At 44.2% G+C, this 27412-nt stretch overlaps 1 protein-coding gene across 3 annotated transcripts in view; it reads left to right on the top strand.

Annotated features, from left to right (window-relative positions):
- ndst2a (N-deacetylase/N-sulfotransferase (heparan glucosaminyl) 2a) overlaps positions 1-27412 on the top strand; it is a 565725-nt gene that overhangs the window by 245049 nt on the left and 293264 nt on the right. The window lies entirely within an intron of this gene.

The raw sequence follows: 27412 nt of genomic DNA, 5'->3' as shown, positions 1-27412 counted from the left end.
GTAAGTAATAAGTCCTCCTTACATTTACAGCCTCCTATAAAACATATGCGACTGTAGATTAAATTTTTACTTTTAGTAGATACTGAGTTTAGCTGAACTTTCACAGTGTAAGAAAATATCAATAGAGCAAAAGTTCCAAATTATGTAATAAAAAAGTCACAATTTAACAGGGGTTTATTTATTACCAGACTATTTACAATAGTAGATAGATTCTAAGTGATCATTGGCATGTCGGTTTGGGCTGCCAACTCTCCAGGGTTGCCCTGGAGTCTCCAGGAATTAATAATTAATCTCAGGACTGTTGCTGCCAGCTACACCCACAAGGTACATCATTGGGGCAACAAGCAACTGTGCTTCTAAAGGGAGAATTCCTTGAAAACTTCTGCCTGTTGGAATTTATGAACTGAGGAGGAAAGCCTGTTTGGATCATTTTTGTCAGTCAGTCAGATGTTGTCCAGAATTTTGCTGTGGTAATGACAAAGAAACTGTCAGTGTTCATCGTCGTGACACCCTGAACGGGACAGACTGGGAGACTGCGGAGTAATGTGGAAATCCAGAAGTTGCTGTCACTGTGTTTCCGCTCTCCCATGGGCTGCACTGATCGCGATCTCCATTACAATTGAGGAATTGATGGGAATTTCCAGTCTAGCAGGAGAAATCCTGAGAATATTAATACCTTGTTGAATGAGGTGTAAGTGGGTTTTTAAATGGCATATTAACTTCAAAGTTACTGCTAAACATCCTCACTGGGCCTGAAAAATTAATTTAAAATTCGTTAAATGACTCAATGATAAAATTCCAATGATAAATCTTTTTTTTTCCCTTTAAAGTATGTTTATGCTTATTTTAGCTCCTCAGAATGCAGTTATATCGTTACTTTGCTATCTGGAAATTAAAATTGAAGGATTTTATCTGCTTTTAACTTCCCAGTTTGCTCTGTGTGAATACTTTGATTTGATTGGTTGCCCGCTTCCTTGCTGACATCACTGCTGTTGTGCGCTAAGACATTCCCTCGATTTGGCGTCAGGTTGACCTGTCACGGGAAAGGAGGATATGTCCATCACGGAGATCGCTAGTTTTTTTGTGGGTAGCTTTTTTGGGGGGCGCGTTGCTGCTGACCAAAAAATCTGGATTTTTTGAGTCTAATGACTTTTTGATTGGCTGCGAGAAGGAGGGGCATGGCAAGGCTGAACATGTCAAATGACTATTGGCGGGATTGTGTGGGGGTGTGGGACAGGAGGTCACATAATGATGCCTACAGGAATAAATCCAGCCAGGACACAAGTGTTGGGGAGGAACTGAGAGCTTGTGTTAGGCAGATGGCGATTGCAGGCCTGTCCTTGGTCGGACAGAAGTTTTCCCACTCAACGTTCACAGTAACTCTGTTTGGCATTGTGACCGAGCTGAATCTATCCTTTTGCTCTGAGCACTCGCTGGAAAAGAAAGCCTTGTTTAAAAAGCTCAGCGGCCAAAACGACTGAAAATGTCACAGCAGCACATCTTTGATCAGGCGTATTTGCCTGGGCAATATAAATGGCAAGTTTAGAGAATGACGTGCCTACCCTGCTTTAGAATAATGGTTCAAGGCTCCTTTCGTCCAAATCATTCTTCCATACTCCATTCTCTGTTCTAGAGCTGAAAATAGCCACCCATGCTGATGAGTCACTTTGGGAAAGAAGCACTCTAGCTGACCCATGCAATGCTGTGCAAGCATCTTGACTGATTCAGAGCTGCACCTCTCCCCAGTCACCAGGATGCTGCTAGTACTGGTGCAGCAGTCAGTGTTAGTGGTTTTGGTCCCGAGAGAGCGCTGGGCAAGAACACGTCATGGGATCCCACTCCTATGGACTGTTAGAAATTCTTTGACACACCTTTAGGCGGCAGGGGAGATCTTTTAATTTTAATCATTTGCTAAAACGTGGCATTTTGATGGTATTAAACATTGGAAAAAACCATATTGCATTAGAAAGCTGTTATCTGATGGTGAATGCAACCTTTTTTAGTCTGAATTATGAATCCCACTCAATATATCGTATTAAAGTATCTGCTGAATCATAGCAATTGTTTAGAATGTTACAGACAGGAGAGAAAGTGAAACACTCACTTCCCTTCCCTTCCACAATTCGCATAGTTTCTTTGGAAAAGTAGATGTGTCTGTTTCTAAGACCTTTTTAATGTGTGGTCAATGTAAAGAACCAGCAGCAGACTTTTGTGTGTTTAAATAAAGAGGGTTATTCATACACTGGCCCCGAAAATCTAAAAGGTACATCAATCCCACACCACATGCTCAAGCAAGATACAATTAAAGAGGATGGTGCACATCCACAGTTGTTAAGTCAAAAGAATACTTAACAGTTCATGGGTTTGGCTTGTTGTAGGTGATCAGTCATTGTGGACCCAATAAAGAAAGAAGTGTTTTTTTCACCCTTGAATTGTAGTTCAGATGGGTTCAAATAGTTGAAGTCAGATGCCAGGATTGTTGTAGGATTCCCTCGAAGAGATGAACGCTCGGCAGGTCGCAAAGCTAGGCACTTGTGGTTTTGCATATCAGGAAGTCAAATTTCTTTATAGATGGACTTTGAGCTTTGGAATCCGGTCGGCACGCTTTACAGCTTCCGGGTTCTTAAAAGGCAAAGATGCTGTTGCCTTTCTTGCAGTTCCTGTGTCTTGTGGAGCTCTTCTGCAGGCTGCCCAGGTCCTTTCTGGGTCTTCAGATCAAAACTCATTATCTTGAGCCAGTTTTGGTCAGGGGGGCCATTACTGGTATAATCTAACCAGAATGCTTTGGAAGTCTAAAGACATCACTACACAATAGAAGATAGATGGTGGCCTTTCACACTGAACTTGTGGATAACTGGTCTCATTAGCTCTCTGTTAAATTGCAAACTTGGAGACATAGAGACTAACAGTCCTTTTTATCCCATTTTCTATCCTTCAATCGCCTCCCCCGCCCCCTCCCCCCACCTCCATCCCCCACAGGGCCAATGGTTACTTGTTCCATGTTGTTCTTTCACAGAGTGTTTACTGTTGTTCTGCTATTATCACATTCTGCTTTCTTACCTTTATGTCACTATCAGCACCTTTTTTATCCCTTACCACTACTATTTGGTAACTCTTTGTCCTTTTGTTCATGACATCTTTGTCAATCTCTCCTTTGCCCCCACCCATCACTGGCCTTCTATCCAGCTTCACCTGCTCCACCCTCGCCCCCTTAAACAGTATAAATTTCATCACGTTTCTACTTCTCTTTAGCTCTGGAGGAGGGTCATAGGGACTTGAAACGCTAACTCTGTTTCTCTCTCTACAGATGCTGTCGAACCTGCTGAGTTTTTCCAGCATTGTCTGTTTTTGTTTCAGATTTCCAGCACCGGCAGTATTTTGCTCCTAGCGGTCCATTGATTCCGTGTTTGGAGTGAAGTTTGAACAATGGAAGGTGTGAATTCCACAAAGGGGCACTGTCTGGATAGGGAGGCCTCAAACAGCGTGATTTAATTAGAACTTTCCAGAAGCTTGAGATAGTCTGTGTTGAACAAGCAAAGGTCACCCCTTGGCTGCTATCTTAGCCACCTTATGAGTGTCCATTTTAAAATAAAAGACAGTTCTAGAAGCTTCCATAGGAGCACAGTCCATGATTGAAGTTCTGAATAGGATATGCATTCACTGGGCATGACAAAAGTGTGGCGTAAAGTCTTGCTGTTTTTATACACTGTTAGTTGTCCGAGCTTATAATAAAGTGTGATACTTAACTATAGGAATAGTGTGAAAGGAAATAACTGTAATAAATAAAAACATAAGAACTAGGAACAGGATTTGCTTCTGATGAACAACACGTTACATAAATTTCCAAATACTGATGGCGATATTTCAAAGTAATCAATCATTCATGAACAACAGTTGTTATTATCACAAGTTAATCTTTCACTGAGGACGATCTTGCTGTGCAGACTGCCAGTTAGAAAGTACATCACAGAAGGAGGCCAAAAACACCTGGAAAAACTCAGCAGGTCTGACAGCATCTGCGGAGAGGTTTCGAGATCGTATGACCCTTCATCAGAAGGAGACCATTTGGTCCTTTGAGTCTGTGCTGGCTCTTTCGAAGGGTGATCCAGTTAGTCCCACTCACCCCGCTCTTTCTCTGTATTTCTCAATTTATTGATTGGGTTTAATGAACAGTGCGTCATGCGGAGTGGTGGAGTAAGCGTCCTTTTTACTGCGAGCTGTAGATGAGTACTGTATTTCCAGCTTCCACTGCAGTAGCACATGTCAGGCCATTGTGTGGCACCACACAACTCAAGCCCGAAGGGTTTCAATGAGAAAAGGATTGCTACGTATCGCTGCAGAGTTCCACTCTTCTTCTTCTTCAAAAAGGATTGTCAGCAGCTCATAGTGATGCTGGTCTCTGGAGGCAGGAAGCATCCCCTTTATCTCCATCCCTCCACAATGGGCAAAACAACAGCAACTACTTTTCAGCCCTGAATCGAACATTAAAAACTGTTTAAAGGATAAATCATGGCTGCGCAGACAAGCAAGGTTCTAGGTTCAAACCCCCTGCCTCGCGGCTCATCAAAAACTTTCTGTAGAATGGAAAGGCAGACTTTCATTTCTGTAGCACCTTTCATGACCTCGAGGATGTCCCAAAGTGCCTTCCCGCAAGTGAAACACTTTTGAAGTGTAGTTGCTGTTGTATTGTTGGGAAACATGGTGGCCAATTTGTGCACAGCAAGCTCCCACCAACAGCCGTGAAATTAATGGCCAGATAAATGCTTGGTTGAGGATTAAATATTGACCCAGATACCCTGGGGTAATGCCCCTGCTCTTCTTTAAATGCAGCCATGGGATCTTTTACTGGCTGGAAAGCAATTTGAGATGTCCTGAGGTTGTGAAAGGCGCTATATAAATGCAAGTCTTATTATAGTTGAAACTCTAGGATAGGTGTGAATGGGTTCATCTAAGGACTTAAGTTTTAAGAATGTCTTTTTTTGTAGATTTTAATCGGCCAATTCAGTCTGCGGGCTTCCAAGATAATAAGCTTTAGAAAACAAAAGATCATCACGGGAAAAGATATCTATGAACAAGGCCACTGCCTTGGACAAGCAAGTGCCTACAATTGTAGAATGTAACCTTCAAAATGCTAAATCCCAAGCAGTAAAAGTGGAATTTTAGTTGTTCATCATTAGCCATAAACTAGTGACCCTAATTCTAAATAGATGACATCAAGGAATGCAATCCCCAAATCTCCCCTAAAGTTCTTGCAGTCTGATGTAATAAACATTGAGATCTGACTTATTCAGTTACCAGTAAAGTAGCAGACCTCACTGTGCTTTTGTTTTCCTCTATCTTTACTTTGTATTACTGTTTCTCAAAGTGATAACTGAGTAACTGAGACTGGTGCCGGGGACCGATTCCTCGTCACTACGTCACATCCAGTATGCTTTGAGGGAATTCTATAGTTTGAGCTGGCTGTGGTAACCGTATTTAAAAATTCACGTTGTGTGTTGTTGAAATAGAAAAGTTCCATCGCTCCCCCTGTCATGGATCAAAACATGTTTCAGTTGTTGGCTCAGAGTGTTTGCTTGAAATTTTGTCTTTGAAGACTCAGTTCAGCCCAATAACAACCACCTGCATTTATCTAGAGCCTTTCATGTAACTAAATGTCCCAAGATGTTTACCAGGAGCATTAAAAAGCAAAATTTTTGACACCGAGTCATTATTGCTTCCAGGCCCACCGATAGCGCGTGCCTGACAAGCGCAAGATTCAGGTTGTGGTCTCGCCAATGCCCTATTTACGTGAAGTATAACACCTCTACTTTTGTATTCAATGCCCTCGTGATAAACAATAACATTCTATTAGATTTCCTAATTGCTTGTTGTAGCTACGTACTAACCTTTTGCGATTGATACACTAGGACACCCAGATCCCTCTGCATCTCAGAGCTCTGCAACCTCTCACCATTTAGATAATATGCTTCTTTTTATTCTTCCTGCCAAATGGGACAATTTTGCCACATTATACCCCATTTGCCAGATGTTTGCCCACTCACTTGACCTATCTATATCCCTTTGTAGCCTCCGTACGTCCTCTTCACAGTTTACTTTCCTGCTTATCTTTGTGTCATCAGCAAATTTGCAGCCATACCTTTTGTCCCTTCATCTAAATCATTTCTATAAATTGTTAAAACGTTGGGGCCCAGCACTGATCCCTGCGGCACACTTCTCATTACATCCCATCAACCAGAAAAGACCCATTTATGCCTACCCTCTGGTTCCTGTTAGCTAGCTAATCTTCTATTCATGCCAATATGTTACCCCCGACACCATGAGCTTTTTTTTTCCTTCAGTAACCTTTGATATGGCACTTTATCAAAAGCCTTCTCGAAATCCAAGTACAGCACATCCACTGGTTCCCCCTTTATCCGCAGCACATGTTACTTTCTCAAAGAACTCCAATAAATTAGTTAAACATGATTCCCTTTCACAAAACCACATTGACTCCGCCTGATTACCTTGATTTTTTTCATGTGTCCTGCTTCAACGTCTTTAATAATAACTTCTAACATTTTCTCTATGAGAGATGTTAAGCTAACTGGCCTGTAGTTTCCTGCTTTCTGTCTCCCTCCCTTTTTGAATAAAGGAGTTACATTAGCTCCTTTCCAATCTAGTGGAACCTTCCCTGAATCTAGTGAATTTTGGAAAATTAAAACCAAGGCATCAACTATCGCACAAGTCTCTTCTTTCAAGACTCTAGGATGAAGCCCATTAGGACTGGGGACTTGTCAGCCCGCAGTATCAAGTTCCCTGGCGATTGTGATTTTTTCTTGAGTTCCTCCCTCTCTGCCAATTCCTGATTTGTAGCTATTTCTGGGATGTCACTTGTATCCTCCTTAGTGCAGACTGATGCAAAACATCAGTTCAATTCATCTGCCATCTCCTTATTTTCCATTATTTATTCCCCAGGCTCACTTTCCATAGGACCACTTTGTTAACTCTTCTTTTTTAAATATCTATAATACTCTTTTCCTCTCTATCTTTAGATTTCTAGTCAGCTTTCTCTTGTACTCTAATTTTTCCCTCCTTATTAATCTTTGTCATTTTATGCTGTTTTTAATATTCTGTCCAATCTTCTGAGCTGCCATCCATCTTTGTGCAATTGTATACATTTTCTTTTAAGTTTTATATTATCTTTAATGTTTCAGTTAACCACGGATGGTGGGTCCTCCCCTTTGAATTTTTCTTTCCGTTGGAATGTAGTTATCCTGTGCATTCTGAAAAATCCCCTTAAAAGTCTGCTACTGCATTTCCATTGACCTACCCCTTAATCTAAATTGCCAGTTCACTTTAGCTAGCTCTGCTTTCATGCCCTCATAATTGCCCTTATTCAAGTCTAAAATACTAGTCTTAGACCCACTCTCCTCTCCCTCAAACTGAATATAAAATTCAATCATATTATCATCACTGATACCTAGGGGTCACCTTCACTATAAGGCCAGTAATTAATTCTGTTTTGTTGCACAATACCATGTCTACTATAGCCTGCTGTCTGTTTGGCCCCAGAATATGTTGTACTAAGAAACTACCACGAAAACATTCTATGAATTCCTCTTCTGGGCTCGCTCTCTCTCCGAACTCCGCACTGCTTTTTGGGCTCCCTCTCTTTCCCTCTGTGCTCCACACTGCTTTATCGTGATTTAGCTGACTCTGTCACAGTTTCTTTGCCTTGGAAGTTGAAACAGTGAAGGATAATTTGCTTTGAGCTACCAAAGAAGTATTAGAGGAATTCTTACCACTTAATGTTTTCCTTTAAAGTAGCTGGTGCCAGCAATTGCTGCTCCACACTGGCTGTATGTCAATAGAAAGAACCTCCAAAGTTCTGAACTTAAATGTGGATTGGAGTAAGGGGACCTCCCTCTGCAGATGAGACAATCCTGCAGGGTGAAGTATGTGAAACCTTTGGCATAAGAATTAGATTTGATATGTTGCAGCTCATGACCTCTGTTTACTTTTTTAACTGGCAGAGACCTGCAAAACAATTGCGGTGAAATTAGTTTCTTTATTGCAACAGTATTTCTTTAAATATAGGATTTCTAGTTCACCTTTCGCCAAAGGCTATGGTGGAATCAAAACTTCTCACTCTGGAAATAAATGCTACATAAAGTTACCCATGTATAAAAACAAGCCGAGGGACATAAATATAATTGTTGTCAACAGTCTGGCCCCGTGATTTATTGATAGTCGTAGAATATGAAAAGCTAATTGGGCACTAGTTTCTTCTGAGTTGAAAAGGCAGGCGTACCTCTGATAGGCTCAATATTATTTGAGGAATAAACAATGTTTCCTTCCGATCCGCCCACTGCAGTTCAGCATCTATTATGTAAGAGAACAGCTTCCGAATGATCAAACTTGCTTCATGCCAAAGTCTTTGTTTAGGCTTCAAATTTTGTAGCAACGTTATAACTGCTGCTTCCTTCAGCCGAAGTTTGTGCAGGTGCCCATTGGAGATATATGCTGCCCTTAGCCATCCCCATGGCCTCCCCCCCCACCCCCATGGCCTCCAAACCCTCCCCCCCGCCCCATCCCTCACTGATTCAGCCAGGGTCACCACAAACCAAAGATCACAATAGCTCACAACATTTGTCTACATAGCCCAATAATGGACATGTACCAGCTTATTCATCTGAATAGTGAAAGCCAGTAGTACAATTAGAGATTTTTACTCTCTGATCTTGAGAGATGTCTGGAGAAACAGTGGTAAAGGATGGGTAATCATAGGTGCCTCTTTAAATTATCCCCATTACTTATATAATCAAAGTGGTGTAACATTCAAACGTAGTGTTGAAACATTTTGGGTGCCATGCACCTAAATAGCCAAGTGGTTATGGTACTGGGTTTGTAACCCCAAGATCAAGAGTTCAAATCTCACAATGGCAAAACTATTTTTTAAGGGGTTTGGCCTGAATAGCCAAGTGGTTATGGTACTGGGTTTGTAACCCCAAGATCAAGAGTTCAAATCTCACAATGGCAAAACTATGAAACAATATAACCTCATCTGTATAAACAGATGAAGAGTGGTAGCTTTGAAGTGTTGATTCTTTAAAGCTTGGCCTAAATAGCCAAGTGGTTATGGTACTGGGTTTGTAACCCCAAGATCAAGAGTTCAAATCTCACAATGGCAAACTATGAAACAATGTAACTTCATCTGAAACAGATGGAAACAGGTTTACTCAAAAAGAGTATCATCATAGCTGCATTGATCTCGATGTATAAATTGGCCCAGAGATACAACATCCCCAGTACCAATTATATCCCTGTCTGCGTATAGAATGCTCCTGAGTACCTCATGTCACACCCTTACTTTCCAATGCTTATATCACCACCGCCAGTTGTTGCAGCTCCATGTCTGTCATGCACTCTAGTCCTTCACATGCCCCACCCACCTCTGTAGCACCAGCTGCGCCAACCAAATCAATCCTCCAACCAATCCAAACAAGTCTGGACAGGCAAATAAAAGAGTATTTGTATTATAGGTAAATAAAATGTTCAAATCCCACCCAGTGACTTGAGCACAAAAATCCAGGCTGACACTCGCAGTGCAGTACTGAAGGAGTACTGCCCTGTCAGGTGCATCTTTCCGATGAGCCATTAAACTGACGCCTCACCTGCCCTCAGGTGGATGGAGGTAAAAGACCCCATGGCTCAATTTCAAAGCAGAGCAAGGGATTTATCCTTGTGCCAATATTTATGCCTAAACCAACATCACTAAAGCAGATTATTTGTTTTTTTTACCTCATTGCTGTTTGCGAGAACTTGCTGCGTGTAAATTGACTGCCAAGTTTCCTACACTTCAAAAATACATTGGCTTTGAGGCATTCTGAGGTTGTGACAGGTGCTATATAAATAACAAGTCTTTTTTTTTTCTTTTCCTACCTTCTCTTTCCAAATTGGGTTGGGAAAGAGGGTTTGAACTTTTCAATCCTTGCTGAGGAGTCTAACTTACTACCTACAGTACGAATTGTACCATTTTTATATTAATATGTTCTTTCATTTCACAGAATCACAGAATTTTTACAGTGCAGAAGGAGGCCATTTGGCCCATTGAGTCTGCACTGGCTTTCTGAAAGAGCATTCTACCTAGTCCCATTCCCCTGCCTTATCCCTGTAACCTTGCACATTTTTTTCTTTTCAGGCATCTATCCAATTCCCTTTTGGATACCTTGATCGAACCTGCCTTCACCACCATTTCTGGATTCCAAACACCCTCTGGGTAAAAAAAGAAAAAATGCTCACATCACTTCTACTCCATTTGCTCATTATTTTGAATCTGTGCCCTCTAGTTCTTGATGTTCTCTTGAGTCGGAACAGTTTCTCACCTTTTGAAGTTCAAGACCATCCCCATCACAGTTGACAACATTTCCAATCTTCATATCATCTGCAAATATTGAAATCATGCCCTGCACACCACAGTCTAGGTCAGTAATATATATCAGGAAGAGCAAGGGTGCCAACATTGACCCCTGGGGAACTCCACTACAGACCTTCCTCCAATCTGGAAAACAACCATTTATCACTACTGTTTCCTGTCACTCAGCCAATTTCTTTTCCAAGTGCCTACTTTCCCTTTTATTCCATGAGCTAGAATTTTCTCACAAGTCTGTTGTGTGGCACTGTATCAAATACCTTTTGAAAATCCATATTCACCATATCAACAGCATTGCCCTTATCAACCTCCTCAGAAAACTCCAGCAGTTAATTAAACATGAGTTTCCCTTAGTGAATCCACGCTGGCTTTCCTTCATTATCCCACACCTGTCTATTGATTAGTGACTAGTCTAGTGAGTATTGATTTTGTCCCGAGCTATAGTTTCCAGAAGTTTCCCTGCCACTGAGGTCAAACTGACTGGTCTGCCTTTGCCGGCTTTACCCTTGCACCCCTTTTTGAACAAGGGTGTAACATTCGCAATTCCCCAGTCCTCTGGCATCTCCCCTGTGTCTAAGGAGACTGGAACGTTATCACTGGAGCGTCTGCAATTTCCACTCTCACTTCCCTCAGTACCCTCATCCAGTCCTGGTACCTTATCAATTTTAAGTAAAGATAGCCTTTCTAATACCTCCTCCTTCTCAATTGTAAATTCCTTGAGTGCAGTTACCTCCTCTCTCATCTCGGCCTGGGTAGTATTCTCTTCCTTTGTAAAGACAGATGCAAAGTACTCGTTTAATACCTCTGCTACTTCTCCTGCCTCCAGATGCAAGTCTCCTCTTTTATCTCTAGTTGGCCCTACCCTTTCTTTTACCAACCTTTTACTATTTCCATGTTTATAGAAGACCTTGTGATTCCCTTTTATGTTCGCTGCCAGCCTCTTTTCATACTCCCCCCTTGCTTTTCTGATTAGTTCTTTCACTTCCCCTTTGGTCCTTCTATATTCAGCCTGATTCTCCATTGTATTTTCTACCTGACACCTGTCACAACATACTTCTTCCTTTTCATCTTCACCTCTATCTCTCTCGCCATCCAGGTTGTTCTAGATTTATTTGTCCTATCTTTCCCCTTCAAGGGAACATACCTTGACATTGTCTCCCAGAACAATGTCCATCAGTGCCTGCCCTCTTCTTGGACCAGAAACATACTGCTGCAGAAAATTATCTTGAACACATTCCAGGAACTCTTGCCCTTATGTCCCTTGGCACTATTCCTATCCCAGTCTATATCTGGGTAATTGAAGTCCCCCATTACAATTGTTCTATAATTCTTGCACCTCTCTGTGATTTCTTTGCACATTTGTTTTTCTACATCCCTTCTGCTGGTTGGTGGTCCATACGCTACACCGATTAATGTTATTGCACCTTTTTCATTCTTTACCTCTAGCCAGAGAGATTCTGTCCTTGACCCCTCTGGAACATCCTCTCTCTCCAGTACTGTAATGCCATCCTTCATCAATACTACCACTCCCCTTTTCCTCCATTCCTGTGTCTCCTAAATACCTTGTACCCAGGAACATTTAACAATTAGTCCTGCCTTTCTTTGAGCCAGGTCTCTGTTATAGCAACGTCATAGTTCAATTTGTTAACTTGTGCCTGTATTTCACCAATCTTATTAACCACACTCTGTGCATTCACATACATGCACATTAATCCTGATTTAGGCTTTTTAACATTCCCACTTGCTCTGACCCCATCTAATGACTTACTGTAGCCTACCCTAGTTCTATCAAACTCTCCAGGTATTCTATTTACTTTGATACTACTGTCTGATAGATCCTCGTTTTTAGTTAATACTTCTCTACTTCCCACTGCCAGTTTTTCTCCTCTCCTCTCTGAATTTCTCCTCGGGTTCCCACCCCCCTGTCAATCTAGTTTAAACCCTCCCCATTAGCACAAGCAAAGCTCCCCACGAGAACATTAGTCCCAGGAAACATACCTGGAACATTTGAGAAGCAAAATATCAGACTTCATTCTAAAAGTAAAATTTCCTGATGCATGGGTTACTAGCAGGAACTAGTACAAGTTCCTTGAGGGTGTGCAAGTCCAATGGTTGTGTTGTTGGACTAACAGCCCATTGTTTTTAAATCCCACTGGAAATTGTGAAATTGAATTCAGGATCTCTGGTAATTTGTGAGAGAGCATCAGAAAAAGGATGATATTGAAAGCCGGCGGACTGGTGGAAAAGCTACGATCCTTCAGGGAAAGCTGCCTTCTGTCTCCTGTCCTGTTGTTAGCTACGCATGAGGTTGGCTCTCACTAATGTAGATGACTGTTAATGAGGCTACTCATTCACTTTTAACCACCATCTTCTTGGGGCAAACTCTGAGCAATTTTTTTTTAGAACTTTTGGTCTAAAAGGAGCAAATCACATTTGTGTCTTGCACTCAGCTCTGTTGAATTTTTGCTCTGTCTCTCGTGGTCCCTCAAAGCGGGGAGGAGCTGACATGTGGAGTCTTTTATGATTGGGAGGCTGTTGTGCTGCAGCCACCCCACAGCTCTGGCTGGCCAGGAAACTCTTCTGCTCTTACTGCCTGCCATAGGCATATCAGAGGGATTTGCAGGTTGATAATCAATCTGTTTGGCCGCGCCCCTAACGCACCTTACATATCCACCAGGTCTCTGAGTGGGGCTCAAAACCGGAGCTTCTGGCTCAGAGATAGGGACGTTACCCACTCCGTCACCAGACTTCCTTCCGCTGAATTAATGGGGACGTTTATTTAAATTAGCATGGCGCTGGAATGGAATAAGTGAGTGTGTTATGTTATGACAACTGATCTTCTGTATTACTGATGGGTGGTTAGGTCTCCCTGATTCCATTAAGAGGTGACAGTGTTTAACTTATGTAGGAACAGGCGGAAGTATAGGAAGTTAAATACAGATGTTGAATAATTTTGTTTTCTTTCTGGATTTTGTGCTTGATGCTTGCTTTGTCTGGTGAGGATAGAGTTTACTGCTCAGTAAACCTGTCTCTCTGCTGCCCTAACAGCCACAATCTGCTCATTTTAAATGGGTTATCACCTCCCTTAAAACAGCCTTGAGAGCAATTTAATACCAGCACACGCGGAACATCAGCGACTGACTAATTTCTGGACAAAGCTCCTTACTGTCATGCCTATCTGCGTGCCTGCCATTCTAATGCCCTTTTACTACTGCCATCTATATATAATATATATGGTAACCTTGGCATTTTCTGAAGTGTCCTTGGTCTATACAACGGCGCTTGGGCTGTTTTTACCAGTGATGTTAAATCATGGTGTATTGTATTCTAAATGGCCTGACCTTGCCTTTTATATTAGACCCATGCTTTCCCTATGTTAACAAGAGAGCAGAAATAATGCCCGCAGTTATTAAAAATGATGGATACATTTAACCCTTAACTCCCTGTGACCCTCGGAAGCTGTTCCATTAATCGCATTCGCTCAGCACCCACTGTTAAGGCTCCTTTGTGTTTGTCGGTGCTCAGCAAGCAATTAAGATACGATTACCTCAATAATGAATTCATCAATCAAAATAAATCAAATTAATGGGAAAAGTAATAGACACGTGGCCTACTTTTTCAGATGTCCATTTGTCACCAGTGACCTTTAAATCTAGCTGTGATTTATTAGTCTTGTGTTTATAAAAAAACGTAGGCTTGTGGCACGATGATGAGGCCTCATACCTGCTCTACAGGGCAGGAGACTTGCAAACCACTTTGGCCTGTATCTTTTTTGCTCGCACCACCAATTTAGGAACAATCTGACCATTTGTTTCTGCCTCCATTTTCCATTTTTCCTTTCTCTCCTTCTTTACTTGGCTGAAGGTAAAAATAGACTTGCATTCATATGGCACCTTTCATAACCTCAGGTTGCCCCAAAGCCGGTGAAATACTTGTTCTTTGAAGTGTACTCACTGCTGTAGTGTAGGAAACACAGCAGCCAATTTGCGCACAGCAAGCTCCCACAGACAGCAACATGGTAATGATCGGATAATTTTTTTTTGTGGCATTGGTTGTAAGATAAATATTGAAAAGAAAGAGGGACTAGAATTTACATAGCACCTTTCAGGACCACTAGTTGTCACAAAGCACTTTCCAGCCAATTAAACACTTCTTGAAGTGTAGTCACTGTTACAGGAAATATTGGCTAGAACACCCTTGCTCTTCTTCATACTAATGCTATGGGATCTTTTATGTCCACCTGAGGGGGCAGACAGGACCTCAGTTTAAGGCCTTATCTGAAAGATGGCACCTCGGACGGTGCAGAACTCCCTCAGTACTGCACTGGAGCATCAGCCTAGATTTAGTGCTCAAGTGGGGCTTGAACCCATAACATTCTGAGTCAGCTGAGAATGGAATCAACTGAGCCACAAGATGGTAGGTTATGCTGGAATGAACTTTTGGGGCAAAGTTAGCCAGGATCTCACCCCATCTTCAGGCCTGGCCCTGAATGGTGGGTGTGCGTGGGCTATTCAGCCCCCGGAAGGGTGCGCGTGGGCTATTCAGCCCCCGGGAGGGTGCGCGTGGGCTATTTAGCCCCCTGCCCCCTTCAAGCCCAATCCTTCCATCTAGCATCTGTTCAGTACACCTGATCTCACCACCTTCATCTTGGCATCCATTTCTATTCCACCTTTGTGAAGTGCACTGAATTTTTTTTTACATTCAAGATGCTATTTAAATGCAAGTTGTTGCTTTTAGTCATATTAGTAATGGTTAGTAGTACTTAATGGTAATAGTATTAATAAGGGGTTCTCATCCTGTTGGTGCCTCACTTTGACACGTGCACTTTGCAGTAAGGTTACTGAATTAGTAACTAAAATGGGCAACCTTAATATATGTTTATAAAACCCTCCCATTTTAAGCCCCCATAGCCAGTTCTAAAGCCTTCAGAGATGCCCTGAATGACTGAGTGTCACTCTCACACTGGCTCTCATTTAGCCCGGACTCTGCGAGGTTGGTACCTAATGAGCCAGCTCCCTAATCCCAGCTGTAGGATCACAGACAATGGAACAAGACCGGGTCACTGGCTTGTATGTGGGGTCTGGATTTAAGATGTGCCCCAATGATATCTCCCAGAATCCACGATTTGACAAATACAATGTACTTGATATTAGCGAGGGCTGTCGTAAAATATCAAAACCTATCTTAAATCAAAAAAACCCCTTTCTGCTGTATATGGTGTAAGTAATACTGCATTCCTCACTGCCAGGAACCCAAAAGAGAGAGAGGGATCAGATTACACCATCCGAAGCCCTCAAAAAGGGTATTGTCTTGTAATTCACTGTGAGATATCCTTTTCCCTCTGTGGAAGACTCTTTTTATAAAGCAGACAAGTTGCCTTGTATTGTCTACAATGGCAAAATTCGCTACATTTCAAAAGTGCGTCATTGCGTTCCAGATTAGTGTCTCTGGTATCTGATGAGAGATAAACTGACACAAAAAAAAAACGCATGGAGGAGAGGAAATATGTCTGAGAAAGTGCCTCAGCTGTAATGCATTCGCAAGGTTTGCAATTTTTTTTACAAACTAGAAATGCGATAATGGTTTTGCTGCTTTTTTTTTTGAGTGAGCTCTTAGCTCGGGCCCTTAGCTCAGGTGAGTGTGTGAATAACGGTGCGAGAGGGATGAATGAAAGGCCTTTTCTTGTTGCTACATTTGTGGCTTGTGTTTAAACCCTTCGTACCAATTCCTGAAGAGGGTCCTCGTGTCAAATTTAAATCAAGGCGGTGTTTTTGCACAGGGCGTGTGGACCCTCAGTTGAGAGAGATAAATCTACATTTCCTTGAAAACTTGGTAGCAGTATCCCTGTGGTTGCCAGTTCTTGGAGACCTGTAGATGTTTCGGTGAATGTTCTGAGGCCCAATCATACGAATTTTGGCCATTGATGCATGTGTGCTTCCAGTGAAGTGACTGAGACTCTTGGGTATGAAGCCAGTAAGCTCCTGATCTGAGGCCCATCTTACTAGCTGCATGATGGATGTAGTCACAGGAATGCTAAGGACCACCTCACTTCCATGCTGTGCAAACATATCATCTGTCTCCATTCGTATGTAACTAGGGCACAAAACATTCTGACAGTTTTGACCTGTACATCTGCCTTTTGGCCACACTGGTTGAATCCGGATGCGTTCGTTATGTCCAGCAGCATGTGCCCTGGCTTCAACAATGATCGGTTCTGTCGCTCCCCGAATAATTGGCATCAACGGGTTCTTTGGAGAGGAGAATGCTTTGCTGCCTGCCAAGGACTTGGCATCATCTTCCGCTGCTGTGCCCATCTGTTGAGGGACCGCTCCACTTGGCAGAACGATATTAGTCTGCTCGGATCACATTGTGGATTCTTTCCATGTATTGTCAGGCTTGTTTCATTTCTGGGGTTATCCACAGATTTAGGAATTTATAATTGAAAGGCAGACAGAGATTAGATTATTAATATATTATGTACAGCTGGGTAAAATTCCCAATGTATCCCTCAAAGGAGTGTAGCTCACCTAACCCCAGATAGAAAGAAATCTGTTGTGTCTGCAACTCCCGGACCCCTGGAGTTCCGCAGTTTGAAAAGCTCTGTCCCAGCGTGGCAATCACACATTGAGGCTTTCAATCAGCTCGCTCCATTGTAAAAATGCAGTTTCGGTTCATATCATTTGCAAATTGGTCTTGGCAGCTGATCCCAAACTCCAAATGCAGAACCAGAGCTCTGAAAGCTGAAAATAGTGCATGATAACAGCAATGATTTATTAAGTTTACTGCAACTTGAGATGAAGCTCCCTCTTGATGCTGGTGTGAAATTAAGGAAGCAGAGGTGACCCTGTCTGTCTGCCAATCTTTCCAGTGTGCTGCAATAACTAAACAACATCTTCCTTTGCCATCAGAATTATTTCTTACCTGCAAACTCCCTACATAACAAGGATTATGTTCCCCTTTCAGGTTGGGATTGGCTTGATAAACCTCAAGGTGACAGCAGCTACATCTGAGATTTGAGTGAAACCAGTGACTGAGATTTGAGTGAAACCACTGACTGAGATTTGAGTGAAACCACTGACTGAGATTTGAGTGAAACCACTGAAGGGAGAGCAAGATTTATTGGTGCTTTTGTTTCCTTGCTTTGCTAATATTTGAATGTTATTTTAATGAGGCAAATGAATCTTTGGCCATTTGAAGAAAAGTATTTTGAATGCAAAGCTGTTGGTGGCGGTAGGATGGGGGCGGGTTCTGAAGTTTAACTGATTTGGAGTTGAAATGGGGATAAAGCTGTAGAGTGGGGCTAGTTGAGTAGCTCTTACAGGGGGCCAGCACAGACACAATGGACTGAATGGCTGCCTCCTGCGTTGGAACCATTCTGTGATTGTATTCTATGATTCTTTGAGTGTTACAGGGTTACAAAATTATGACCGGTTTAGATAGGGAAGACAAAAGAACAAACTGTTCCCAATAGCTGGTGTTACGAAAGCTAGGGGGATGCAGACTTAAAGTTTTTGGGGAAAAGATGCTGCGGGGGTGGGGTGGGGGGATGGTGGATGCAAAGTGTGGGGGAGTGGAAGGAAGAACTTTTACCGTTCAGTGAGTGCTAACAGCCTGGTGCTCACTGCCCATGAGGGTGCTGGGAGGGAGACGATGAATTATATCAAAAGGGAAATTGGATGGGAACTTGAGGGAAATAAACTAACAGGACTGTTGGGATAGAGTGTGGGAATGTGACTGGATCACTGGCATGGACTCAATGGGCCAATGATCCCCTGCACTGTCTGGGCTCTTAAGCTGACCATGGTTCAGCCTCTTTCACCAGGTGCCAGGAAACTCCCTGTAAGAGAACACTGTTGGTGTTTGCTTTGCTCAGATTGAAGGGGCAGGTTTGGAGATTTAGCAACAGCAACACGACAACGTCTATGCAGCTGTTTGCTAGAGACATTCATATCTTCAATCCTCCCTGGTGTCAGTTGGCAGGCTCGAAGGGATAGTCACATGAAGCTGCCCTCAGGATGAAATGGCATGGACAGGATGCTGAGAAAGCACAGCAGGCAGATTTGTTCTCAAGCCAGTAAATGAAAGCACCTTCAGTAAGATGCAGGTCAGCCCATTTATTTTCCAGCGCTGAATTTGAAGGCAGAGTTAGGGTTACTGTAATTTGTGTCTGTGTCCCAGAGGCAATAGCGTTCAAATCAAAAATAAAAGCAGCCAAGAATGCTGCTTTTCATTGCTATCCATTTTCATTGCTGACTCTTGTCTGGCAGTAGTGGGACCCCTGGATGTGAACTGACTGGGAGGGGCTGAGATGCTCACACAAGAGGGTTGGCCAGATGTGGCAAGAGTCCGTGCAACTCCACCCAAACCTCAGCTCTGCCTTCAAGGCAGCAAGAGAGAAAACAAAGTAAAATGGGAAGCGCTAGGACTGGAGCTGGGTTTGAAAATCCATAACTCATGAAAACCTTCTCAAATTTATGTCTTGAGGCTTTATTCACTGCAGCTGTTGAAGATGAAAGTGCGGTTCCAATTTCACATCCATTAGCTTCTCTTTTCGCAGCCTGGGTTTATCTTTCCCCCTCTCTGAAATGTTTGCCAATTTTCTTGCCTCTCATCTGCTCATCCCCTCCCTTTTGGAAGGTGCTCACTCACCTTGCTGTGCTAAGCCCCCATGTGCTTCCACAAGTGGCAGTTGTCAATCAATTAAGAGGGAGCCTTGCTGTTGGGTTTTGCAGGCTTTGTGACATAGGAGAGCTTGAGGACTTGTCTTCCCCTCACGTACAGTCATCCTAGGAGCATGGATGATCAGATAGCATGCAGGGCCAGAATTTGGCAACTTTTACCCTCACCAATGCAACCTTGCTATCAGGATTGTGCAAGGAGATTCTGGATTTTTATTTATTTTCATCCCTAATTGCCCTTGAGAAGGTGGTGGTGAGCTGCCTTCTTGAGCCGCTGCAGTCCGTGTGGTGTAGGTGCACCCACAGTGCTGTTAGGGAGGGAGTTCCAGGATTTTGACCCAGCGACAGTGAAGGAATCTTCTTGCTTTTCCTCCAGCATGTCTGAAATTGCGAACTCCGTGGGCACAGCCAAGCGAGGGCAGGTTGATTCTGCCCTCCCCCTCCTCACTTTATTGTAGTGAAAAGAAAGTTTTTGCCACATGAGGAATCATTGGGTTACATTGCCACAAATGTCTGTTGATGTCAAGTCAACCTCAACATTTCAACAACACCACATTGTACGGTTTGTCGGCAGGATTTCCCACACCTGCCCGCCACTGGGATCTTCCTGTCCCGTCGCAAGTCAGTGGGCTTCTGGCTGGGGCACCGCCTCACCCACAGTGGGTCCCACCCATGACAAGGCCGGAAAATCCCAGCCTATAGCACCTTTCTGCTAATGAAATGTCCCAAGGCACCACGTAAGGAGATATTAGGTCAGGCGACCAAAAGCTTAGTCAAATAGGAAGTTTGTAGGGAGTGTTTTAAAGGAGGAAAGCGAGGTAAAGAGGTTTAGGGAGGGTAACCCAGAGCTTGGAGCCTTGGCAACTGAAGGTACGGCCACCAATGGTGCAGTGATTGTAATTGGGGATGCACAAGAGGCCAGAATTAGAAGAGCGCAGATATCTCAGAGGGATGCGGGACTAGAGGTAATTGCAGAGATAGGGTGGCGCGAGACCATGGAGACATTTGAAAGCGAGGTTGAGGATTTTAAAATCAAGACTTTGCTTTTGGGAGCCATTGTAGGTCAGCGAGCACATGAGTCATGAGGGATTGAAACTTGGTGTAGGGCAGCAAAGTGCGGAAGGAACTAGATGAAAATTGTAGAAAAATATTAGAGCAGACGGGGAGAGAGAGCAGGAAATGGGAATAGAATGTGAGATGTGGAAATAGGACCTCCAGACAAGATATGGTCCAATTAGCAGCCACCTACAGTGAAAACCCCATGAACCAATCAGTGCCCAATGTATCGTTGGCTGGTTTCATCTCTCATCTCATTATGCCTCCTCATAGTTAATACAGCTTGTACCCCTACCCCACCCTTGTTTTCAATTTACATGAAAAATGTTGTTTTGAGATTTTCTTGCTCCAACTTTCAACCCTGTACTGGACACAGGCATCCCTTGCTGCAATGAAAACATTGAAATATCACATGACAATCTGGAAGCTATGTCTGTCTTGTCACTATGGTTTCAAGTAAAAACAGTGCAATCTAATTTTATTGCAGAAAGTTTGGCTATTTTTCCTAACCGGAAATGGCTTTGATGCAATCCTTGTTAGCTGCTGAGTAATTCTCTGATCTATTAGCAGCAGAATGATCCCATATTTGATTACTCGTCTTGGGCTGCGTTAATTGGCATTAGCTTGTGTACCATAGTTGGCCTCCATACTCTGTGGGGGAGGAAAATTAGTCAACTCTGACATTTCTGATGGCTATTTAGTTACCCTTCCCAGAAAGAAAGACTTGCACTTATATAACACCTTTCATGATCTCAGGGAGTCACAAGGCACTTTACAGCCAATTATGTCTTTTTGAAGTGTAGTCACTGTCGTAATGTAGGAAACACAGCAGCCAATATGTGAACAGCAAGTTCCCTTGAACAGCAATGTGGTAAAGACCAGATAATCTGTTTTGGTGATGCGCATTGAGGTGTCAATATTGGCCAGGACACTGTGGATAACTTCCCTGCTCCTCTTTGAAGTATGGCCATAAGGTCTTTTATGCCCACCTGAGAGGGGAAATGTGGCCTTAGTCTAACGCCTCATCTGAAAGATGGCACCTGCGACCATGCAGCACTGGAGTCTCGACCTAGATTTTGGTGCTTGAGTCTCTGGAGCAGGACTTGAACCCATGACCTTTTGACTCAGAGAAGTGGTTGCTATCAACTGAACCATGTCTGACGCCTGGAAGTGCACATGAGTGCGGACTGTGAGTGAGAATAGGGTTAGACGTAGCTGAGGTGACCCTCCGATTGCATAGATTGCCAGCATTTGTTACCAAGGTTCTTCCACTCAGTGTAGGGCTGCCAACTGTGATTAAATGTATTCCTGAAGGTTTCATCATACGACTTGCCACCACACTCCAGCCACTCATCGGCCAACACATCAATTCTTGTGATGCTCTGTTAGCAATTGCAAAGCAAGAAGATTCGTTACCCAATTGGATAATGATTGACTGTCAGCCAGACAGCCTTTTTCAATATCTTTATATCTGGTTAAAAAAAAAGGAAATGTTCAAAGAAAATGACAAAAAGCAATTTTTTTTTTACTGCCCCGATGATGTTTCTCCAGGATCACACACAGCAGTGTCCTGGAGATTGATCTTCCATTCCTGGAGACTCCTGGCCAACCCTGGAGGGTTGGCAACTTTAATTCTGTGAAGGCGCTGGAGCACTCCTGGCACTCTCAGGACACAATGCCTGAAGGGGAGAAAACAAGCAGGGAAAATTGGTTTTATTTTTTTAACGTAGATCCAAAGAGGTCATTCCAATTTGAACTTTTTTTAAAACAAGGGGATCTGGTTATGCTGCTCATATACCAATGGAGACAAAGTGGAATCTCGGAGCAAGCTGAGAGCAGGATGTGAATTTAAGACCAGGGAAGAATCTGTGTATTAAGTCCCTCATGAGAGCAAGGTAGAAAGAAGATCTGTTTTCAGTAATGCTTGAGAGCAGTTGCTATCTGACGATCAACTTGTAAGAGATTCAGCTTTTAGGTAAATCAATAATAGAGTCAGACGGGCTGGACAAGTTAACTGCAGGGTCACCATGTAATGGAGGCAACTAACCAGAGCTTAGGAAGATACTGCAAGTGTCTTCACGTGTTGATTTGCTGGGAGGAGTTGGGGGAGTGAGCGATGGAGAGATGTCAGATTAATCGTGGGGCTTTTTAATGTGCACTGTGAGGTTTCTTCAGAGGCAGAGGGACCAGCTGTCTGGACTTGCATTTCAGTCAGACGCGTTTCCCTTAACTAACGCTAACGTGGGAAGGAGTACATTTCGAAGGGCTTGAGAAAAGGTGGGAATTGCCCGTTTAAAGATGCAATGATTCAGGTCTCCTGGAAATAAGATGATTCACGACAAAGAGTCAGGAGGTATTGGGACACTGAGACAGGTAACTGCCAGACCTTTCACAGACATCAACAAGATAAGAACTGAATACAGGCTTAACACTCATTTGCCATAGACATGTTCGAAAGAGTTGGAGCAATCGAGTGAGTGAGCTGGTTTAAATCTAGCCCATGAAAATGTTTGCATTCAGTATATTCTTGTTGGACACTTTTTTTTTAGTTCCAAATTTTCATCATTTGGGATTGATGCACTTTTTTTTTGAATTGAGGATAAGCTTGTCACAGAGCGCATGTTTTGGTGTCATCTGACACGGAGGTAAGTGTTAGGCCCTAATGTTCTGCTCGTAGCTTGCCTCTTGGGAAGTGTCCAATTGCTGGATCTACCTCAGTTGGGTCCCTCTGACCGAGTCTGAAAGTTGTGGGTTCAAGCCACATACCAGGACCAGGGCACATAACGTGGATTGGCACCTTAGTACTGTAGGGTTACCAGCCCCTCCAGGATTGCCTTGGGGGCCTCCAGGAATTAAAAAAAATTAATCTTCAGGACGCTCCTGCCAGCCATCCAGGAAAAAAAATCATGGAGTCATTCATTGTTGTTTCACTTTCTTTGAATGCTTTTGTTCATCAGCTATAAAAGTAGAGGAATGGGGACGGGGTGGGGTTGGGGGGCTGTTTGACAGTCAAGAATCATCACATAGAGTCATGAAGAGCTGCTTTTCATTGGCACGTGAAGGTGGTGATGGACGGTGGGGACGTCATGTGATAAAACCTCCATGATTGCATCCACTTAGAGTTGGAAGCCTTGAGTGCTGAGAAAATGCTAGATCATCAAAGGGCACAAGGTAAACGTTCCTGAGAGAGTCTGTTCAGCCTGTTTTAGTTCATTCATCCGAGGGGGACAAAAACCCCCTGGACCCATGGCAGCGTTGTGCTTTCACTTAAAGAATTCTAGGAACGCTGCCTTCACCATTCTTGGCCCATTCAATGCGTTTACTCTTTATGAGGAAATATGAGTCATAAATCTGCCTTAGCTAGCGTGAGGATGGGACAGGCGCTATGAAAATGTGAGGTCAGCTCCCCTCCCTTGACCTTTCTCTCGCTTAATCTTCTTTCACACAAGTTCTGCGGTGGAAAGGTTTATTATCAGCGCCCCTACTTAATAGGCACATTTCACTCACTCTTGTGGTTTGCCTGCACTTCCCAGCATGGCCAGATAAGAAGCGAAGGGGGTCAGGAAGGGACTGAACATGTGCAGCAGCCGGAAGAGGAGAGGATAATTTATGGAAAATGTCTGATTTCCCAAATTTTTCTTCAATTCCATTTACTCATGTTCAAACGAGCTCTTGAGGATGTTAGTTTGAACTGTACTGAATATAAATGAACACCTGCCTCTCTGTGTGTCATATCAGTAACTGAGAAGAAAGTTAACGACATACATTTCAACGCTGCTACAGGACCAGAGGGACCTGGGAGTTCACAAACACAAGTCTTTCAAGAGTTGACGATTCGAGTCCTCATGACCCTTCAGCAGACCTGGTAGCAGTTCTGGCGAAGGGTCATGAGGACTCGAAACGTCAACTCTTTTCTTCTCCACCGATGCTGCCAGACCTGCTGAGTTTTTCCAGGTAATTCTGTTTTTGTTTTGGATTTCCTGCATCCGCAGTTTTTTGTTTTTTTACAAATCTTTCAAAGACAAGTTGTTGACGCTAATTAAGGAAGTTTACAGCTGGAATCCATGGCCAGGAGTTTTTGGATGCTGGGGTTTCCCATTGTGCCATCCTGATGAGTTGTTGGAGAACGCATCACCACCGATACTGGCAGCCCAGCAACCGTTTAACATTCTTAGGAGCCCTTCAGTCAGGCAGAACTCCCCCCTCAGAGCGCCCCTTGCCAAGCTGATTGGCTGGCAGCTCGCTAGCCCCAACAGTGCCAGAAGCCACAATGGACAGGACTGAGACTATAAGCAATTCCCAGAGCCTTAAGTCCTGGAAGCCCAGGACTAGGTAAGAGTGGGGGTCTCAGAGCAGGGAAAGGAGGTGAAGTCCAGCGTGTTGGTGGAGAGGTTAGGGGGTTGGGTAGGGAGCACCGCAGGGGACAGACCTTGTTTAGAGGGGATAGGGGGAGGCGGGAGGCATGTGATGTTAAGAGGATGCCCCACTGATGGAGGTGTCCCCTCCAAACCTGCCCGAGGCCTGAGCAAGGTCACTTTCTGGGCTTTCCCACTCTTCCCCCACTCCTCCCCCTTCCCTCACTCCTCCCCCTTCCCTCACTCCTCCCCCTTCCCCCATTCCTCCCCCTTCTCCCACTCCTCCCCCTTCCCTCACTCCTCCCCCTTCCCCCATTCCTCCCCCTTCTCCCACTCCTCCCCCTTCCCCCACTCCTCCCCCTTCCCTCACTCCTCCCCCTTCCCTCACTCCTCCCCCTTCCCTCACTCCTCCCCCTTCCCCCACTCCTCCCCCTTCTCCCACTCCTCCCCTTCCCTCACTCCTCCCCCTTCCCTCACTCCTCCCCCTTCCCTCACTCCTCCCCCTTCCCCCACTCCTCCCCCTTCCCTCACTCCTCCCCCTTCCCTCACTCCTCCCCCTTCCCCCATTCCTCCCCCTTCCCTCACTCCTCCCCCTTCCCCCATTCCTCCCCCTTCCCTCACTCCTCCCCCTTCCCTCACTCCTCCCCCTTCCCTCACTCCTCCCCCTTCCCTCACTCCTCCCCCTTCCCTCACTCCTCCCCCTTCCCTCACTCCTCCCCCTTCCCTCACTCCTCCCCCTTCCCCCATTCCTCCCCCTTCCCTCACTCCTCCCCCTTCCCTCACTCCTCCCCCTTCCCTCACTCCTCCCCCTTCCCTCACTCCTCCCCCTTCCCTCACTCCTCCCCCTTCCCTCACTCCTCCCCCTTCCCTCACTCCTCCCCCTTCCCTCACTCCCCCCCCCCCCCCCCCCCCCCCCCCCACCCCCCAACCTGAACTCCTTCCGCCGGCCGGAAAATTGAGGCTGGGGAGGAAACGGCCCTTAAATGGTCATTAATTGGCCACTTAAGGACCTTAATTAGGCCAAGGACAGGTGGGCTGGGCCTGGGCCTTGCCGGCCCACCATAAAATTCTAGAGCGCTTGGGGCAGGCGGGAGTCCCGGTGTGAAGACCATCCAAGGAATTTTACAGGCAAACCGGGCAGCCAGGGAAGGTAAAATCCTGCCTCGTGTCTTTTTGAATGAGACACAAAGTACAAAAGGAAGCTAGCGATTTTCAGTTGCTTATCCACCCCAATGATTTCTTGATTTGTGGCCTTGCAAACTGCCTTGACAGACAGATAACTATTCAAATGCAGCAATGTAAACACGCCAAGGGAAATTGCTTTCCATTGAACTGTTGCACTTTGTAATTTCTTCCTTTGAGATTAAAGTATTTAAATGCAAGAGCTAATCCAGGTCTTTGCTGTCTGCTAAACAGAGAGGGAGAGTTAATCACCAATTACAGCTGAATATAAAATGATGGAGTTTGAGCCATGGTAAAGCCAAGCATTTAGTCAGTTGCCCACGAGAAATCTCTTCTGCATAAACCGTTAACCAACAAATAAGGCAAATTGATAGTCCTAACTCCATATGGTTTCAGTGTCATGTTGCTGATGCTTGTGCATATCTAAGCTGCCATTGGTACCAAGTGTCTGTGTTGGGAGTGGCTGCCTTGCTCTATCAGTTTTGTCTGTACAATGGCCAATGAAACAATGGCCCTGCACTTAATGGGGAGGGGGGTGGGGAGGGGTACAAGGTAGTCTGTGAGCAGACCAAAAATCTGGCAAGGCTGACAGGCTGTTGGATCATGAGGAGGCCATTCAGCCCTTCGAGCCTGCTCCACCATTCAATAAGATCATGGCTGACCTGGTTGTGCCTCAATTCTCCCTGTTCTGTCTGCCCCCCATAACCCTTGACTCACTTGCCTATCAAAAAGCTGTCTAACTCTGCCTCGAGTAAACTCGATGACCCAGCCTCCACTGCTTTCTGGGGAAGAGAATTCCAGATACTGATTATCCTTTGAAACAAAAAATTTCTCCTCTTCCTCCATCTTAAGCGGTAGACTTCTACTCTTAAACCATGTCCCCTAGTTCTAGTCTCCCCCACAAGTGCAGACATCCTCCTACCCTATCGAGTCCCCTCAGGATCTTATATGTTTCAATAAGATTACCTCTCTCTCTTCTAAACTCCAAAGGGTATAGGTCCAACCTGTTCAACCTTTCTTCATAAGATAAGCTCCTCATCCCAGGAATGAGCCAAGTGAACCTTCTCTGAACTGCTTCGAATGCATTTATATCTTCTTTCAAATAACGAGATCAAAACTATACACATACTCCAGATGTGGGAACACCAAGGCCCTGTACAGCTGCACAAAGCTTTGAACTTTAATGTTCCATTGCTCTTGTAATAAACACCAACATTCCATTTGCATTCCTAATCGTTTGCTGTACATGCACCTAACTTTGTGATTCATGTACCAGGACACCCAGATCCTTCAGAGTTCTGCAGTCTCTCTCCATTTAAATAATCCACTGCTTTTCCATCCTTCCTGCCAAAGTCGGCAAGTTCACATTTCCACACATGATGCTCCATCTGCCAGTTTTATGCCCACTCACTTAACCTGTCTATACCCCTTTGCAGACTCTCTAAACCTATCTATACCCCTTTGCAGACTCTCTAAACCTATCTATACCCCTTTGCAGACTCTTTAAATCTATCTATACCCCTTTGCAGACTCTCTACCTTTTGTCGACAACTTACTTTCCTATCTATCTTGGCGTTATCAGCAAATTTAGTGACCATGCACTCGGTCACTGCATCCAAGTCACTGATGTACTTTGTAAATAGTTGAGGCTCCAGCACTGACCTCTGTGACACTCCACTTGTAACCGCTTGCCAGCCCGAAAATGACCCATTTATCCTGAGAACTTGCAG

This window comes from Carcharodon carcharias, chromosome 28 (assembly GCF_017639515.1).
Source record: "Carcharodon carcharias isolate sCarCar2 chromosome 28, sCarCar2.pri, whole genome shotgun sequence".
Taxonomy (NCBI): domain Eukaryota; kingdom Metazoa; phylum Chordata; class Chondrichthyes; order Lamniformes; family Lamnidae; genus Carcharodon; species Carcharodon carcharias.
Note: the sequence above shows the minus strand (reverse complement) of the source record. Positions and strands in the feature narration are given on the sequence as shown.